The 19433-nt window shown below is 38.0% G+C and overlaps 1 protein-coding gene across 1 annotated transcript in view; it reads left to right on the plus strand.

Annotated features, from left to right (window-relative positions):
* LOC115216482 (EVI5-like protein) overlaps positions 1 to 19433 on the plus strand; it is a 331037-nt gene that overhangs the window by 78891 nt on the left and 232713 nt on the right. The gene's annotated exons all lie outside the window — the stretch shown is intronic.

Below are 19433 nucleotides of genomic sequence, written 5' to 3' on the forward strand. Positions count from 1 at the left end.
CTCAACAGGTCTTCGCAAGCAGAGTTTAGTGTCCAGTGAAGGAAAGGTAAGCATAAGTGAGCTGGTTACACCCCTGGCATAGGCCACGAGGTTATGGTCTCATTTGTCCTTGCCAAGTCTTCTCAAGTGCAGCATATTTCCAAAGATCCCGGTTACTAGTCATTGCCTCAGTGAGGCCCGCCTAAGTAAAATCATAACGTGTGTGTGGGTGTACACACATGAATACATACATATTTATATAGATAGATACACACACACACACACATAAACTTTGTCATTCACTGATTTAGCACAACCACCTATCACCTTGGGTGCCTTTATTGGAATCCACAGTGTTGCAGGCATTTGAGTCAGGTCTCCAGTTTAGAGAGTCCTTCATCTCTCCCTTCCACCAGTCTTAGAAGCCCTGAAAACATCATGGACCTTCTATACTGACTATAAGATGTTACACACACATTTAATTGGTGAATGTTGTTAGTTTCCCTTTGTTGTAGTGGTTATCACTTGTAGACATCTGTTCCGTTAGTAGATATGTAGTTAACTTCCTATAGGTGATTCTAACCATTTTTTTATCTCTCATTCTAAGGGGTATTATTTGATATTCTATGCACTGTTATTTATTTATAGTTCAGCTGTTTTTGAGCTTCTTATTTCAAACCCCCCCACCACCACCACAGACACTTATATATATGTGTAAAAACACACACACACACACACACGCATATATATATTGTATCATATTGTATTTATTATATTATATATTCAGCTCTTATTGAAATTGCTTTTTAATTACTTTAAATAAATGAGGAGATAAGGTGACATTTTACGATTACTTGCAACTCTGCCGGTTTGTATTGTGTGGTGCATACACACACATTAATGCAATTGCATTCTATGAATAATGCAGAATGTTCAGGGAACTGTTTCGGGGTGGAGGTGGGAGGAAGATTTTTCCCTTTTTTTACATATATATATTCTGAGTTTTTATCCTTTTTTGTTTGCAAATTCGCAATTTTTTTCTTATTGGAATTCTTGATCTATTTTGATGATTTGTGTTGTTCTCTTTTATTTTATTTCTTTTTTTTTTTATTATATTAATGTTTGTGTTTTGGAAATCAATGCCATCTTTTGGGAAGGAAGAAGATGTGTTGTGTTGTATGAAGAATATTCAAGACACTTGTGATGAACTTTTCTTAAATGGCACAGAAAAAAATGTGAAATTATTCTTTATGCCAGTTATCATGTATATTTATTTGTTTGGTTGTTGTTCTTGTTGTGGTGGCAGTGGCAGTGGTGATGGTGATAATGATGATAGTAGCAATGTGAAATGGTGGTGGTGGCTATGGCAGCAACAGCAGCCGTTCAAGAATTTGGACCTGGAGATCTCCATTTCCAGCAACTTTGAGGGCCACCTCCCAGCGGTGTTGAGCGTTAATGAAGAGCCCTCGACTACAACAAGGCGACCAAAGTTTTTTTTTTCCCAAGGTCTGGGGTCTCCCTCCCCTAAGCCCTAGACCATCACCTAATCACCCTTACCCGTCTTGTTGCTTAACAACAACAACAACAACAGCAGCAATGGTGACTGTTGTTCTAGCGGTGATGGTGTGCAAGTCAATTTTGCCTGGGTTGTGATTCTGAAAAGAAAAAAAAAAAAAAAGAGCAAGATGTTGGGTGGGAGTAACAATGATATGTATATTTATAAATGAAAGAGAAAATTTAAACAAAAAATTTGAATGAAAAGGAGTAGAAGGAAGTGAATGAGTGAAAATGAAAGGATGAGGATGAAAATAAAAGAAAGAGAGAAAGCAAGAATGTTATTGGTATACATTGGTTAATAAGTTTTCTACAAAGATACGATATTGGTATACTGTAGTTGGAAAATATTGTACAAATATTTAATGTTAGTATAGTTAATTCATAAGGTGTCTACAAATATTTATTTAATGTTATTTGTATTTTTATCTTTTACTTGCTTCAATCATTGAACTGCAGCCACCCTGGGGCACCATCTTTAATGGTTTAGTTGAACAAATCAACCCCAGTACTTTTTTTAAAAGTCTGCTACTTATTCTGCCTGTCACTTTTGCTGAACCACTAAGTTACAGTTACAAGGATGTAAATAAACCAACACCAGTTGTCAAGTGATGCTGGGAAGACAAACACACACACACACACACACACACACACACACACACACACACACACACACACACACACACACACACACAGACACACACTCACACACACACACACACACACACATGCACACACAGAGTAAGCTTCCACTCAGTATCTGTCTAGCAAATTTACTCACAAAACATTGGTCATCCTGGGACTATAATTGAAAACATTTGACCAAAATGCTGCACAGTGGGACTGAACCTGAAATCTCATGGTTTAAAAGTCAGCTTTTAAACCACGTCTGCAGTTATGTAGTATAGTTAGTTTATAAATGTTGACAAAGATGTAATATTTGATATACATTACTTAATAAGTAATCTACATATAGTGTCTTATAACTACTCTTCAAAAGATTTAAATTAGTGTACTTGGCTTACAATTAATCTACAAATATAGGCACAGGAGTGGCTCTGTGGTAGGTAGCTTGCTTACCAACCACATGGTTCCAGGTTCAGTCCCACTGTGTGGCACCTTGGGCAAGTGTCTTCTACTATAGCCTCAGGTCGACCAAAGCCTTGTGAGTGGATTTGGTAGATGGAAACTGAAAGAAGCCCATCGTATATATGTGTATGTATATATATATATGTATGGGTGTCTGTGTTTGTCCCCCCAACATCGCTTGACAACCGATGCTGGTGTGCTTATGTCCCCGTAACTTAGTCGTTCGGCAAAAAAGACCGATAAATAAGTACTAGGCTTACAAAGAATAAGTCCTGGGGTCGATTTGCTTGACTAAAGGTGGTGCTCCAGCATGGCCACAGTCAAATGACTGAACCAAGTAAAAGAGTAGATATAGTTATTAAATCCTGTTCACATGAACAGTCTGGTAGTGCAAATCCACATATTTTGTTCAGTAATGCCTTTATAGTTACCAGCCTCTCTAGATTTTGCCAACCGGGGATGTCTGGACTATGTTCACTGAAAGTAGTTATATAATTAAACTTAATTTTACATGATCTCTTTTGTTGGAAGCTTCCACAACAAATTAACTCATTCATAAGACATCTGCTTCTAAGAGAATTCTCATTTTGACAGAATTGTAAGCTTTTTTTTTTCCTTCTTTCTTCCTTTAGTTTCTTTGCCTTTTCTTTTTTGTGTCTTAACTTTTGCTTTAATTCATCTGCCCTTTTCTTTCTCTTTTATATTACCCTGCTTCTTTTTTTTCCTTTCTTAATATTTATAAATATGATGATTATCATCATCATTGTCGTCATCACCATCATCATCATGAGACATCTGACATCACATTTACTTCATTCTGATAATTCAGTAAAACTTTTATCAAAGAATACAGAATCAGACAGGATCACTCTACACAGCATGCTACACAGTACAGGGTGAAGAAGTTAAACTATTTATTAAATCATGTGTGTGTGTGTGTGTGTGTGTGTGTGTGTTGAGTTTGATTGATGTGTGAACATGTGAAGATTTTGTACAGATATGAATGGAGGTATAAATCTGTTTAAAGTATATAGCTCTATGGCAAAAGATAGATGGATGCATGTATGGCAAGTATGCAGTTGGTGTATATGTGTGGTTATGTTATGTTAGGGCCTCCGTCGGTCATGGCTGACCATGGATGAGGTCATCCGTCCGTTGAGTTGTCTATTCAGTTTTTGCAACGCCTCCTGTAGCTGTAGCGACCGATGCGAGAGTGGCAGTCTTGTTTGCAGAGGTCACATCTATACGTTGAATCTATACGTTGACTGTCATTTCTTTTCTGCGGGTTTGGTTTTCAGCTGCCGCCACCCTCAATTTCTCTTCGCTGGTCTGCAGTTGTTTGTGAAAAGTGCCTCTCCAGATGGTTCAGTTGGCTGTGAGATCCTCCCAGGAATTGGTGTTGATGTCAAGTGCCTTCATATGCCTCCTGCACACGTCCCTGTACCTCAGCTTCAGGCGGCCAATGTTTCTCCACCCTGCGACAAGTTCTAGCTCTCCAAAGAGGACATCCTTTGGGATCCTGCCATCCTCCATATGGTGAACATAGCCAAGCCAGTGCAGCCGACGTTGTCTTAGCAAGGTGAGCATGGTGGGGAGGCTAGGACAAGACAGAATGTCAGTATCAGTTACTTTGTCTTGCCAGGAGATGCCAAGTATATGTCGGAGACTTCTGAGGTGGAAGGTGTTTAGCCATTTCTCCTGGCAGGCGTACATGGTCCATGTCTAGCTGCCGTATGTGTGATATTGATTATATATTTGTATGGGTTAGTTCACATTACTCTATGAGGAGCATGGGGTTGGTTTCTTGGTTTCTCTAACATATATATTCCTCTCTGGATGGGACACCAATCTGTTATCGGATTACTGAGTGGACTGGAGCAGCATGAACTGAAGTGTTTTACTCAAGAACACAATACATCACCTTGTCCAAGAATCAAACCCAAAATCTGACAATCATGAGTTCAACACCCTAACCACTAAGCCATGCACCTCCACTTATATATGAATAGGCACATGAATTTTTTTGTGAGTGTATGTATATGTGTATTGAAGGATCTGTGAGTATACTTGTAGATATGGGTGGATATACATGCTTTCATGAAGGTGGAAGGATGTATATACATTTGTTGGTTTAACACATGTATATCTATGTGTGGAATTGTATACATAAAAAATGTCCAGCTATATTGACCAATTTACATATATAATGCATTCTTGGTAGATTGTCTAGTTAATGAATTAATGTTTTATTTCTATGCTAAACTGTTCTTCAATATATATATAGAGAGAGAGATTTTAGCCAGCATTCATAAGAGCAGGTATGACTGTGTGGATAAGAAACTTGCTTCTCAACCATGGTTCAATCCCACTGCATGGCACCATGGGCAAGTGTCTTCTACTATAGCCACAAGCCCACCAAAACTTTGTGAGTAGGTTTCATAGATGAAACTGAAAGAAGCCAGAGTGTGTGTGTGTGTATCCTTGTTTAGACATCGCATTATGGTTGTAAATGAACAATCATCATTACACAAGTGAGGTTGTTCATCTGAAGTCTTCGGGGAAAATATTACCTTACTTGGAAACAAGTGAGAACTGGTGAAAAGAAGGGCATCCGTGTGTAGAAAATCTGCTTCAACAAAGTTCATCTGACTCATGCAATTGTGGAAAAGCAGACAGTAAAATGATGATGATGATGATGATGATATTTGTATATTTTAGCCAACACTGTATGTAATAAACAGATGCAGGGATCTTGATTTTATAATTACTTTCATGGAGAAGAAAAGATGAAATCATAATAAAGATTACCACCAGTCCAGCTGATCCCTCCTTTTCCATCTACAGTAGTAGTATATAAATTAAATTATGACCATCCAGTGTATTGAATTGAGTTTCATTTACATATGCACTGATAGCTGAAACCTATAGGTTTATTCTATACTATAGAATATAGCATGCAAAAATTTCTAACGTATCAGTAATTGCTTAATCAATTTAGCTGCCTAGAATGTATTATCGATGCAAATAAATTTGATTTAGTAAAGTCCTTAACTATAAACAAGATAATAGTTACTAAATATAGAATGTCTTCTTTATCTCCTTTTTTCTTTTCTTCTTTCTTATTTTTCCACCTTTTGTCTTTTGGGTTTTTTTTTCTTTTTTAATGTCTTTTGATGGTTATAAATACTAGAGAAGTCATTTTAGACATCATGAGCTAATTTCTAATTCACAATTCATGAATCAAAATTCTGGGTGGTATTTTCCCAGTTTGAGGTATTTGGACAATAGTGAGGCCTTTCAGGCTTTTTCAGACTACTAGATAATTATAACTGAGTGAGGCAACTTGGGCAAGTGTGTACTACAAGTGTGTCTTTTTCTCTCGCAAGCCTTGTCTGAAATATTTGGTAGATGGAAATTGTGTGGAAACTTCTGAGATTGTACCTGTTCTTGGGTGGTAAATTTTATCTGCTACTCAGTTTTACTACTACAACATAGCCTTTGGACCATGTCAATCATGTGAATCTCCTATTGAAACTTCATGACTTTGATCACTACATCTCTTGGATCAGTAGCTTCCTATCAAACTGCAGTATTACAGTGTGTTGATGGAATTCTTTCTGTTCCTCAATGTAGCAACCCTGGCATGCCCCAGGATTCAGTTTTTGACTTTACCCGCTTCCTTCTCCAACCTGCATCATCCACTTGCATCTGGACACTATATGCCAAACCCTATATTGATTCCATGAATGGAGACTTTGAAAACATCCTCCAATGGGAATATGCCAATCTTGTCTCTTTCAACAGCTTCTACTTATTTTTTTTTTTGTCCAAAGTACTTAACAAAAGAGTTACCTGTAGATTCTTTTGTATTAAATGATTGTGATAAAATATTAAAAAAAAAGTTTTTTCCAACCATTGGTGGGGCATACATTTTCTTGGTAAGTTATAGCGGGGCCTGGAAGAAAAATAAGTTGAGAAACACTGTTCCAGATGTATGATAACTGGCTGAACCCACAAACTTCTAACTATATTAGTAGACTTCCACACTACATTCTACTCAATGAACTGGTAACTCTTGCCGTATTGAAGAATTCTACTTGTATGCTGGATCGGAGTGTTTCTGTTTTTGAAGTATGCACCAGTTACACAGTTATTATAGGTTTCTTAAAATATTTCAACTTATCTCAGTAGGGCAAATGCAATAACAATAAAATACATAAGTAGATAATGTTCTAAACTTTTAACAAAAGGTCACAGTCAAGTCCATACCATTGTGTTGTTACACCTTTAAACAACAAAGATTACTCATTTCAGTCATTTCAGCTGTAAAATGGAAATCATTCTTCATGGTTGAATATTTAATGACACATTGTGCAACCAGTTGTAAGAAAATTGCTCCAGAATGTTAGTAGGCTTATTAACTTCATCTTTTATGTACATAACTAAACAAAGACAATATATAAAGAAATAGTAATTTTTATCTGTTTCACTTCCATTTTTTTTCATGGTGGTATGGTTTAAGTGGGTTTGTTGGATCAGTTAATTTGTTTTAGCTTGATTCCCTTCTTTCTGTTAACCACTAAAGAAGAAACAGAAAAAATGGAACCCAGTTTAGGCCATTCAAACTGGAGCAATTAGCTTTACTATATTTATTTGAGAAAAAGGCAGCGAGCTGGCAGAAACATTAATGTGCCGGGCGAAATGCTTAGCGGTATTTCGTCTGTCGTTATGTTTTGAGTTCAAATTCCGCCGAGGTTGACTTTGCCTTTCATCCTTTCGGGGTCGATAAATAAAGTACCAGTTTCACACTGGGGTTGATGTAATCGACTTAATCCGTTTGTCTGTCCTTGTTTGTCCCATCTATGTTTAGCCCTTGTGGGCCGTAAAGAAATATATATTTATTTGAGAAATTTATTACAAAAATATCAGGATCAAAATTAGAGGGGAGCATTGCACTCAAGTGTAAGGAGAAAGAGAAAGGGAGAGGGAGAGATTATTAATATTTTGATGCAAAAAAAGGAAGATTGGAGATGTACTTGCTTAGCAAGTGACCTGATCTGAGGTCATGTGCTGGAACGAAAACAATTGCAGCATGGAAGGTGTTTATAAGCCATTTAAGAAACACACAAAATCCGTTAGATTCACTTCAACATTTAAATTTAATTTGTCAAAATATTTTCGCCGCTTTGAGACTGCAACCTGTTCACTGACAAAATTCCTTGCTGCACAGAATTTTGTCAGTGAACAGGTCGCGGTCTCAAAGCGATGAAAATATTTTGGCAAATTAAATTTAAATGTTGAAGTGAATCTAATGGATTTTGTGTGTTTCTTAAAAGGAAGATCATATTCCCAGAATTGCATTGTATTGAAGTAAATATAGTACATATATTATTCAAGGTGTGTGTGTGTGTGAAATTGTGAAGATACATTTTTTTGTTACATACACTGGATAGTCAGAGAAGGAGGTGTAGTCCTCACATTCTTTACGGACTGTTGAGATTGATGTTTGATGTCCAGTCTGAAATCTGGAGGTTGATGTCTGCAGGAAAAACAGTGGCCAAAGCAGGAATTTCAGAAAGTTACAGTTTGGGGGAAGATAGGACTAGGACATTGTGTAGGCATTGTGTTTGGGGGAAGATAGGACTAGGATATTGTGTTGGCTCTGTAGATGACCCGGAGGGAGATTAGCAAGTCAGTATGGGTGGAGAGGGGATGTGCATTTTCTCTGTCTCTTGTTCTTAGTGACAGCTGAACATTTTCTTTAAAGCCCCTTTTAAAATGAAGTGGATTTGTTATTAGGTTATCGGTTATTTATTCATGCATTTTCATCCATTGTAGGAACTTCATTGTTTTTCATTACAATATACTTAACTCCAGTGTACTTAGACAATATACTTAAATCACTTCAGTTTTACCTTATTGTCAAGAACAAGTTAGCAACAATAGCAACAGTACCATAGGGAGATTTGTCTGAAACTTGAGCTATAAGCATTGGCTTTATGAGTTCTTGTGATTTGACAGGAAAATAAGTGCAGGCATGGCTGTGTGGTAAGACGCTTGCTTCCCAACCACATGGTTCCAGGTTCAGTTCTACTGTGTGGCACCTTTGACAAGTGTCTTCTACTATAGCCTTGGGCCAACCAAAGCCTTGTGAATGAATTTGGTAGATGGAAAGTAAAAGAAGCCCATCACATATATATGTATATATTTATGTATATATTTATGTGTGTGTGTCTTCATGTCTGTTTGTCCTCCCCACCACTGCTTGACAACCAATGTTGGTGCATTTACATCCCCATAATTTAGTGATTCAGCAAAAGAGACCAACAGAATAAGTTCTAGGCTTACAAAGAATAAGTCCTGGAGCCAATTTCTTTAACTAAAAATCCCTTTTTAGTAGTGCTCCAGCATGGCCGCAGGCAAATGACTGAAACAAGTAAAAGAATAAAAGAAATAAATTCTCTACATAGATAGTTTCTGTTTCAATGGCCTGGAAAATAAGTATATTTTGTGTGAATCATATGTTTTGATAAATGGTTAGATTTTAAACTCTGTGATATATCTTAAACAGGTTTTCGTCTGGGAAAGCATGAAAAATTGGAGATCAGTTTTGTTATGGAAATTTGCTTCAGTCAAATAGCATTGAGCAAATAACATTTCAGGGTCACTCAAAGTGGGTAATCTATTGTATCACTTGTATCAGACAATAAATAACTATCACTTTAATTACTTCAACACTAGTTCATATGAACTGAATTTTTATGATTGATAGTGAGTGTGTGTTTGCAAGTGTGTATGTAATATAGAAGGTATGTTTTCCTTATCAAAAGAGCTATTTATGATTAACTTGTGAGCATGCTGGACCTCCTAGCTGAAGGCTTAATGGTTTTTAGTTTGTATTTTGTCATTGGCTTTTCGGTGTAATAGGAACCAAGAGAAAGTACATGTCACTGATGTAAAAAATAAAATTCTGTATATGTATGTTAATGAGCTCAGGCCTAGAAGAGGATAGTCTCTGTCAAGCATGACTTTTCCACGTTATATTCAAAACCAAAGTCTTCAGTGATGCCTTAACAAACTAGCGGCCTACATTAATTGGCATTTTATATAATTTTGTTGTTTGTTGTACATTAATTAGCATTTTATATAACTGATTTGAATGGCATCTTCTCAGTTTTATTTGGCCTCTGTTTACGCAGCTATTTCATTATGAGTGCATATCATTAAACAAAAAAAAAAAAATAAAGACCAGTGTGTTTTGAAATGATGTGCCTGTCATCATCATCATCATCATCATCATCATCATTTAACATCCGCTTTCCATGCTAGCATGGGTTGGACGATTTGACTGAGGACTGGTGAACCAGATGGCTGCACCAGGCTCCAATCTTGATCTGGTAGAGTTTCTACAGCTGGATGCCCTTCCTAACGCCAACCACTCCAAGAGTGTAGAGGGTGCTTTTACGTGCCACTTGCACGAGGGACAGCCAGGCGGTACTGGCAACAGTCATGCTCAAATGGTGTTTTTTACGTGCCACCTGCACAGGAGCCAGTCTAGCGGCACTGGCAATGACCTTGCTCAAATGTTTTCTCACTTGCCACTGGCACAAGTGCCAGTAAGGCGATGCTGGTAACGATCACGCTCGAATGGTGCTTTTTACGTGCCACCGACACGGAAGCCAGTTAGCTGCTGTGGCGAACAATCATGCTCAGATGGTGCTCTTAGCACTCCACTATGAATAATTACCTGCACACACACACACAAACACGCATGCACAATTATGTATTATAATTTTACAAAATAATTTTAAATAATTGTGGTAGTGTATTCATAATTTATAGTATAGCTCTCTAACAAAGTTATTGTTATGTACAGGGTGCAAGAGGTATCCGAGTACATATTTAGTAATCTAATAAAACAATTCTAATCGAGCAACAACAAAATATATTTGTGCTCATGTTTTTGATAAGCTTCTTATAATATTTTGTGAATCTGCCTTTAGCCTTGATGACTGCTTCAAAGCAGGATTGAAACCAGTGACATGTCTGCACTAAATGGTCCTTATTCATTTCAGACATCACATAGATAGTGGTAGCCTTCGCTGAAGCTATGGTATTATGAGAATGTTGATTAGCCTTCTTTTCAACAATGTGTCAATTGTAGTAGTCCATGAGATTTAAATCTAGTGAGTTTGACAGCCACAAGTTTGATGTTACATGATTGTAAATATTTTCTGCTATTTGTTCTTGGGTTAAGCGAGCTTTGTGAGAAGCTGTTGAGTCTTGTTGAAACACATATGGCCTTCCACTGCATACTTCATCCAGACCTTATCAACTTCCTCCAGTACCTCAGTGTATCCAGTAGCATTAATTCTAACCATCTATCATTTCTCCTGTTAGACTTTTGGTCTTGGTCAGTTTTTCTCATCAGAAAAGAACAAAAAAATGTCATGTGCATGAAGGGTTTTAACCTTGTTAAGTAACCATTAGGCATGAATCCAGTGATTGTTTTTTGTTTTTGTATCTTTACAGATATGGATTAGCCTCTCCTTGAAACATATGATTTGTATCAACTAGCCTTCATTGATTTTCCAGGATAATCATTATTGTGCTTTGAATCTGTTTGAATGACAGTGTCCTTATAGTGTTCAAACATTTAGAATGTGTTTTTCTCTTTGATACTATTGAAACATTTTTATTGCATCTATACTCTGACGACTACTACTGCCCCTACTACTACTGGTGCTGCTGCTGCTACAATAGCCAGAATATACAATTGAGGAGAGTGACTAGGTAGTCATCATGGGCATCTAAGACAAGTAGCAAGACCATGTGCCATGGTTTTGCTATCTAGATGTGAGCAGACAGTGACACTCTGTCAATGCTGCTATCCTTAACCCAGCTGAATCCTCAGGACGTCATTGCTGGAAAGAGAAAGAGATACTCCAGCACTAAGCTAGTACTTTATTTATTAAGTTCAATTGGTTGAAACTCAAAAGGCAAAAGTTGGGCTTCAGTGGGATCTGAACTGAGAGTGCATAAAGCCAGGACAAATATCAATGCTTTCTTAACAAAGCTCTTACAACTTCTCCAATTGATGCCTCCTGCATCTCTCTCTCTCTCTACACACACACACACACATATATATATTTACATTACTTTAATCACTTAAGCCCTACACTCCACTGTTCTTGAACTCTGCACTGTCCTCCCTTAGTTCTTGTTGGTTTTGAATTCTCATTGATGCTTCTGCCACTTTGAATTTTTGTAGGGCCAAAATCCCTTAAAAGAAAAGCAATTTTTCCCCTAGAAAGAAATGGTCCATATTAGTCTGGCCTTTATCCTTTGACCTGTTCTGCATGGTGGGAGGCCTTACAAGGGGCTTCTACTCCATTGGCGTAGCTTTCAGGGTCATTTAGCCAGGCAAGCTATCACACCGCAATAAGGACTGGGCCTCGTGATGGAACATATACACACATATTCTGGTTAGTGTTTATGTTGCATGCGAAAAGACAAAAGGAAGAAAAATTCAATAAATCAACCAGAAGTCTAAATTTCATCTTAACAAATCAACAGTTTATTTCTATATTTGCTATTACTGCCAACCTCCTTCTGCCATCACTTGAGTCAGTATGAGGTGTTTGTGTATGTGTACTTGTATGTATACACACACATTTTTTCAATAATTTTGTTACAGCTTTTATTGCTTTTTTTTTTTTGCAACAACTATTTCAAACCTCCAGTCTTTACCCCCATCGCCAATGCTCAGTTCAATATTTCAGTAATTTTCCTTATGCAGCACCTACATACACACATACACGCTCACACACATACATGTGTATGTGTATGCTTAAGTAAGCTGTGTAAATATTACAATACAAGCCAGAAAGTATGTTTCCATAATGCAGACTTATGTCGTAGTTAATGTTGTGCATCTCAGATCAGATCTAATCAAGCAAACCTATAACCAAAGACCTTGGTTCGGCCTTTATCACCCTATCTTTTCACTTGCCGTAGTCTATCAAGGACAACTTTATCTAAAGTGTCCTTTATTCTTGAGACAGTGTAATGTAATTTTAGTGTAGACATGGCTTCTATTTCTAGCAAGCAGGTCAAGCAACCTTGTATAGTCTTCATTGACTTAATTTATGTATTGTAGGCATTTATTTGTAGTATGCATTGTATGTATAAATATTGTATTTCATGCTTACATTTAGGGAGTACAATGGAATTCCTTACATCCTATTTGAAATCACAATGAATCGAAGGATAGTTTTTTTTCTTTCATGCAGTTTCTTTGTTTTCTTTTCTAAAAAAACGTGTGTATATGTTTTATGTGTGTGTATTTCTGGTATGTGTCTCTCTGTAATTTTCCTCTGCTGGTGTGATTATATATATGTGGAGTTGTGTATTTGTGTGAATGTAAGTATGTAGATGTGTCCATGCTTAGCCGCCTGGGCATATGTATGTGAGTATTGCACTATATATGTTAACACCATAAACTCATTCACATACACACACTCAATGGTGTGCAGTAATTTGCACCCAAAGTACTTTGCTTTTGACCAGGTCAGTCAGGTGTGTTTGTTTGTTCGACAGCTTTCCAGTGACCAATGCTCAGGATAATGACATTAGTGATCAGGTATGTGTGTGTGGGAGTAGGGGTAGGGGTTAAGTCACAATATATGGATTTCAGTAATCTGGTAATACTCATATAAAATGCTCCTTAATGTATCATTCTACAAAACAGAATATATAGTATAATACAAGAGAAAACAATAAGGAGTATCATCATCATCGTTTAACGTTCACTTTCCATGCTAGCATGGGTTGGACGATTTGACTGAGGTCTGGCAAACCAGATGGCTGCACCAGACTCCAATCTGATCTGGCAGAGTTTCTACAGCTGGATGCCCTACCTAATGCCAACCACCCCGAGAGTGTATAAAACCATAAATGACAGAGAAATAGTTTGATAAAATTTTACTTAACAATAAGAAAATTCAATTATCACAAATTGTTTCTTGGCTTTTAAGCATGTAAGTAATTTATATTATTATATCTAATAATAAATGAATTACTTACATGTCTGCATTAATGCAAATTGCAAAAAAATAATTGATATAAAATAATAAGATGATTGTCTAGTAAATTATTTACATGTTTTTAAGTTACGAAACAATTTGTGACATTTAAATTTTCTTATTGTTAAATAAAATTTCATCAAACTCTCTGTCATTTCTGACTTATATATATATATATATGATCATCATTATCATTTTATATATGCTGTCCATGTGGGCATATGTTGGACTGATCTGCTCATCAGGATGGGCCAGAATGGGGGGGTCTCTTTTCTTTTGTTCTCCAATTTGACTTCGTTTGTATGGTTGGATGCCTTTCCTAATACTAACTGCTTTAAAGAGTGTACAAGGTTCTGTTTTCAAACCATTATCTCTAAAGAATTGCCATGTTGTCAGTAAGACCAAAGGGTTCTCATAGTGTCATACTGTACAAAGTATGAAGATGTGTGGCTTAGTGGTTAGGGTATTCAGTTCACAGTCATAAGGTTATGAGTTCAATTCCTGGTGGTGCATTGAGTCCTTGAGCAATACACTTTATTTTACATTCCTCCAGTCCATTCATCTGGCAAAAATGAGTTGTACCTGTAATTCAAAGGGCCAGTCTTGTCACACTCTGTCATGCTGAATCTCCTTGAGAACTATGTTAAGGGTACGCGTGTCTATGGAGTGCTCTTCCACTTGCATGTTAATTTCATGAGCAGGCTGTTCCATTGATTGGATCAACTGGAACTCTCATTGTCATAACCAACCAGTGTACCAGTTACTTTACAAAGTGTATTGAGTGCATTTTACATGCCGCCAGAAATTAGGGAGAGAGAGAGAGAGAGAGAGCCATGTCCTTGTCACAATTAAATTGATCTCTGCTCACTTGTCTACTTCATTAGAGAGTAAGAAGTATGAGTTGATAGAAGCATGAACAATAGTGATGAAAGAGATATGTGATAGTGGAATGAGAAATAGCTCTCAGTATTCTGAAATAAATACAAATATTTGAGGCAATATGACTGAGATGATAGAAGTTCAGGATGTGTGAATGAAAAGGAATACGATTATGTTGGCAGACAATGTGATATAGACTGATGACATTACATGAGATGAATAAGTATATGTATGCATACATGCCTCTGTGTGTGTGTAATATAAACATGTATACATATATTCAGGCAGTCGTATATACATGTACGCATACTCTTTTACTTGTTTCAGTCATTTGACAGTGGCCATGCTGGAGCACCACCTTTAGTCGAGCAAATCAACCCCAGGACTTATTCTTTTTAAGCCTAGTACTTATTCTATCAGTCTCTTTTGCCGAACCGCTAAGTTACGGGGATGTAAACACACCAGCATCCGCTGTCAAGCGATGTTGGGGGGACAAACACAGACACATACACACACACACACACACACATATATATATATATATACATATATATATATATATATATATGTACGAACAGCTATGCTACATGGCAGTGAAACATGGGCCGTGACTGCTGAGGACATGCGTAAGCTTGTGAGGAACGAAGCCAGTATGCTCCGATGGATGTGTAATGTCAGTGTACTTACTCGACAGAGCGTTAGTACCTTGAGAGAAATGTTGTACCTAAGAAGCATCAGTTGTTGTGTGCAAGAGAGACGATTGCGCTGGTATGGTCATGTGGCGAGAATGGATGAAGATAGGTGTGTGAGAAAGTGCCAATCCCTAGCAGTTGAGGGAACCCGTGGAAGAGGTAGACCCAGGAAAACCTGGGACGAAGTGGTGAAGCACGACCTTCGGACGTTAGGTCTCACCATGGAAATGACTAGAGACCGAGACCTATGGAAGTATGCTGTGCGTGAGAAGACCCGGCAAGACTAGTGAAGCCATAATCCGTGGCCCCTACCTGGGACGTAGTCAGTCCACCTGTGCATACCTTCCTTCTTGTGACACTTGTGAAGACCTGTTGAGGCAAGTGAGAATCGAATCGAATCAAATCAAATCAAATCGAACCAAATCAAAATAGATGAACATCAATGGAATTTGTATCCTTGTGGTACCAGTGCCGGTGGCACATAAGAAAACCATCCGAACGTGATCGTAGCCAGTACCGCAACGACTGGCCTCCGTGCTGAGGGCACATAACAAACACCATCCGAGCGTGGCCGTCCGCCAGCCCCGTCTGGCACCTGTGTCGGTGACACATAAGAAAACACCATCCGAGCGTGGCCGTCAGCCAGCCTCGTCTGGCACCTGTGTCGGTGGCACATAAAATCACCCACTACACTCTCGGAGTGGTTGGCGTTAGGAAGGGCATCCAGCTGTAGAAACACTGCCAGATCTGACTGGCCTGGTGCAGCCTTCGGGCTTGCCAGACCCCAGTTGAACCGTCCAACCCATGCTAGCATGGAAAGCGGACGTTAAACGATGATGATGATGATATATATATACAACAGGCTTCTTTCAGTTTCCGTCTACCAAATCTACTCACAAGGCTTTGGTCTGGTCGGCCCGAGGCTGCCCAAGGTGCCATGCAGTGGGACTGAACCCGGAACCATGTGGTTGGTAAGCAAGCTACTTACCACACAGCCACTTCTACGCATCATCATCATTTTACATTTGAATTCTGTGTTGACACATGTATTGGTCATCACACTTTGAGTCAGTTCTTACTGCTTTTTCTGGACAAATCGGAGGTCATATGTAAGCATGCATATATTATTATGTATTGGGCCTTTTAATCTATAGTTTGATTTATCTGCATCATCACACCTCAATCTTGGGTACTCTGAGCTCTGTCCATTCCCTTGCAGACATTTGGTAACTTTGAAAAAGTTCTCAGGCGCTACCTCTGCTTGTTTGACAAAGTGATGTAAAGAAAAATGCGTAAATGTAAGCGCTTTATTTAAGTTCTTCATAAGAGAGTTCAAGCCAGTTGCTACCAAAGCGACAAGACTTTTTGAGTTAAGAGAGTTCCCGGTATTTGTAAATGTCTGGTTGAGTTTGTGTGTTGGTTGAGCTGTCAAAGCACACACTAAAGTGTGCGCATCTATTCACCTAAAGAATTTCAGATGGAGAATTTTAGGGAATGTCTTGCAAATTTTCACTGGAATGGATTTGGAAAATCCATGTCAGTTACTTTTGTTCTTTCCTCGAAGAACCTAAGAACTTAGTATATCTACCATTTGTGTAGGTTTGTATGTATGATAGAATAAAAGGATGGGCAGGTAAACAACAGGTATCGGATCAGATTATAAGATATATATATATATATATATATATATATATATATATATATATATATATAATATATATAATATATATATATATATATATTTTATAATCTGACCCAATACCTGTTGTTTGCCTGTCCATCCTTTTATTCTATCATACATACATACATACATTTTTTTCTCTCCTTGTTTTTTTCTGTGTCCCTTTCTGTAGAAGAGCGTAGGCTTGAAACGTAAAAGACTTTTTCTATTCCTGAGCGCTATACTAATACATCTGTTTGTTTTGTACACCACCTGTCTTTGTCTTTTGTTTTTTTCGTAAACTCTCCCTATATATATATATATATATATATATATATATATATATATATATATATATATATATATATATATATACAAAATCTAGATGGAAACGAATGCATTAAGGAGTATACTAGCAAAAGACAGGAGATCGGTAAAAGGTCCACGAAGGGATGTTTGTAATAGGTGCGATATACGGTGGTTGTATGTATGTGTGAATGCATGTAATAAGTATGTATTTATATATGTGTAAGTATCTAAGAGGCATATATGTATGTATGTATGTCTGAACGAATGTAATAAGCATGTATGTACGTATTTACGTAATAAACGTGTGTGTGTGTGTATGTGTGAATGTATGCATCTACGTTATTGTATTAGAATGCCATCCTAGAATATTTAGGAACCACTCCGGGATAGTCTGTATTTAGTGTCGGAACCAGTGAAGCAGCTTGTCTTGCTAGATAAATATTTCACACCATTGTCATTCATTGTTCTTCTCACCTTTGCCATTACCACCACCAACGACGACCACCACCATCTGTTCTTAGCATTCTCACAGTTTCGATAGTGACTCAGACCCCACAAAGACAAATACAGTGAAACAACCACTACAACCACCTCTTCTTTTCTCCTCTGCAATCTTTACTCAATACATTTTGATTATAATATTTAAACACATGGAGGTGCAATGGCCCAGTGGTTAGGGCAGCGGATTGGCGGTCGTAGGATCGCGGTTTCGATTCCCAGACAGGGCGTTGTGAGTGTTCTGGCAGGGGCTGGTGGCGATCCCTGCTGTACTCTTTCGCCACAACTTTCTCTCACTCTTTCTTCTGTTGGCCTGCCTCGCTTAGCCAAGCGGGGTGGCGTCATTTGAAGGCTTGAAAGCGCATTGTGACCAGCGATGCGTAGCAATATCTGATAGCCTGGTCGGTCGGTCACGTAACGTGACGTGATTTAAACACATAGGCACACTTTTACGCATACATACACTGCAACGCGTATTAGCATATTACATATACCTACATACTGTTACACACACACACACAACTCATATGCTCTTTCTATCTTCATCAAACAATAACAACTCTTAGCTGTCTGACCACTTCGCATACTCTCTATCGACACTTAGGCGCCCCAACTCACACACACTCAAAACATTTGTTGTCTTTCTCTCTTCGTCTTATCCTTATTCTTCCTAGTGCATACATTCTACACTGCAACAACACTTCGCAATATCTTTCCCTATACGTTACACTGCAACAATATTAGTCGAAACTTCTCTCTCTCACACACACACACGCACACTACTTACACTTATAACATTTAGCTCTCACTCCCCGCCTTCCTCATACTTACAGCACTTAGCTCTCTTTCTCCTCAATATACAGAATAACAACACTGCTGTTTCTCTCTGTGTGTATACTGCACTGAAAAGCTTGTTTCTGTTTTACTTTGTAACATTCTTGTGGCTTCCGTTTATTTATGAGATTAAAATACAACATTCTGTAACAGCATTTGTACCTGTAATCTCTCACCCCGCGTATCTCAGTAACATTGTATAGGAACTTCTCTTTATACAGCCGCTCGACCTGTTAACAATAGCAGCCAAATCTCTCTCAGATTATACTGTATAAGGAAAAAAGAATACATTGGACAATGTAATCTTAGATATACAAAAAGACGTGATGGTTACGGCTGGAACACTTCAACCATAAGTCAGCTTTTTAGGGCTAAATAACAATAGACGCCGGTGTGGCTGTGTTCCAGGTTCAGTCCGACTGCGTGGCACCTTGAACAAGTGTCTTCTACTGTAAAGCATTTTGAGTGGATTTGATAGACGGAAATAGAAAGAAGCCCGTCGTGTATATATATAGATAGATATGTGTGTGTGTGTGGCCTCCTATCACCACTTGGTAACAGGTGTTGGTATGTTTACGTCCCCGTAACTTAGCGGTTAGACAAAAATGACCTATAGAATATGTACGAAGCTTAAATAAAAATAAGTCCTGGTGTTGATTTGTTCGACTAAAATCCTTCAAGCCGGTGCCCCAGCATGGCTGCAGTTAATTGGCTGAAACAAAAGATAATGATATTCATCGTAATTGCACCTGGCGTCCGTCAATCGACTCTAACCCCCACTTCAAACTGTCAATGTATTTACTTTGCCCTGCTACACTCACCTCAGTTACAGTACTTCCTTCCGGGCTGGTAGAA

This window comes from Octopus sinensis, linkage group LG1, assembly GCF_006345805.1.
Source record: "Octopus sinensis linkage group LG1, ASM634580v1, whole genome shotgun sequence".
Classification (NCBI taxonomy): domain Eukaryota; kingdom Metazoa; phylum Mollusca; class Cephalopoda; order Octopoda; family Octopodidae; genus Octopus; species Octopus sinensis.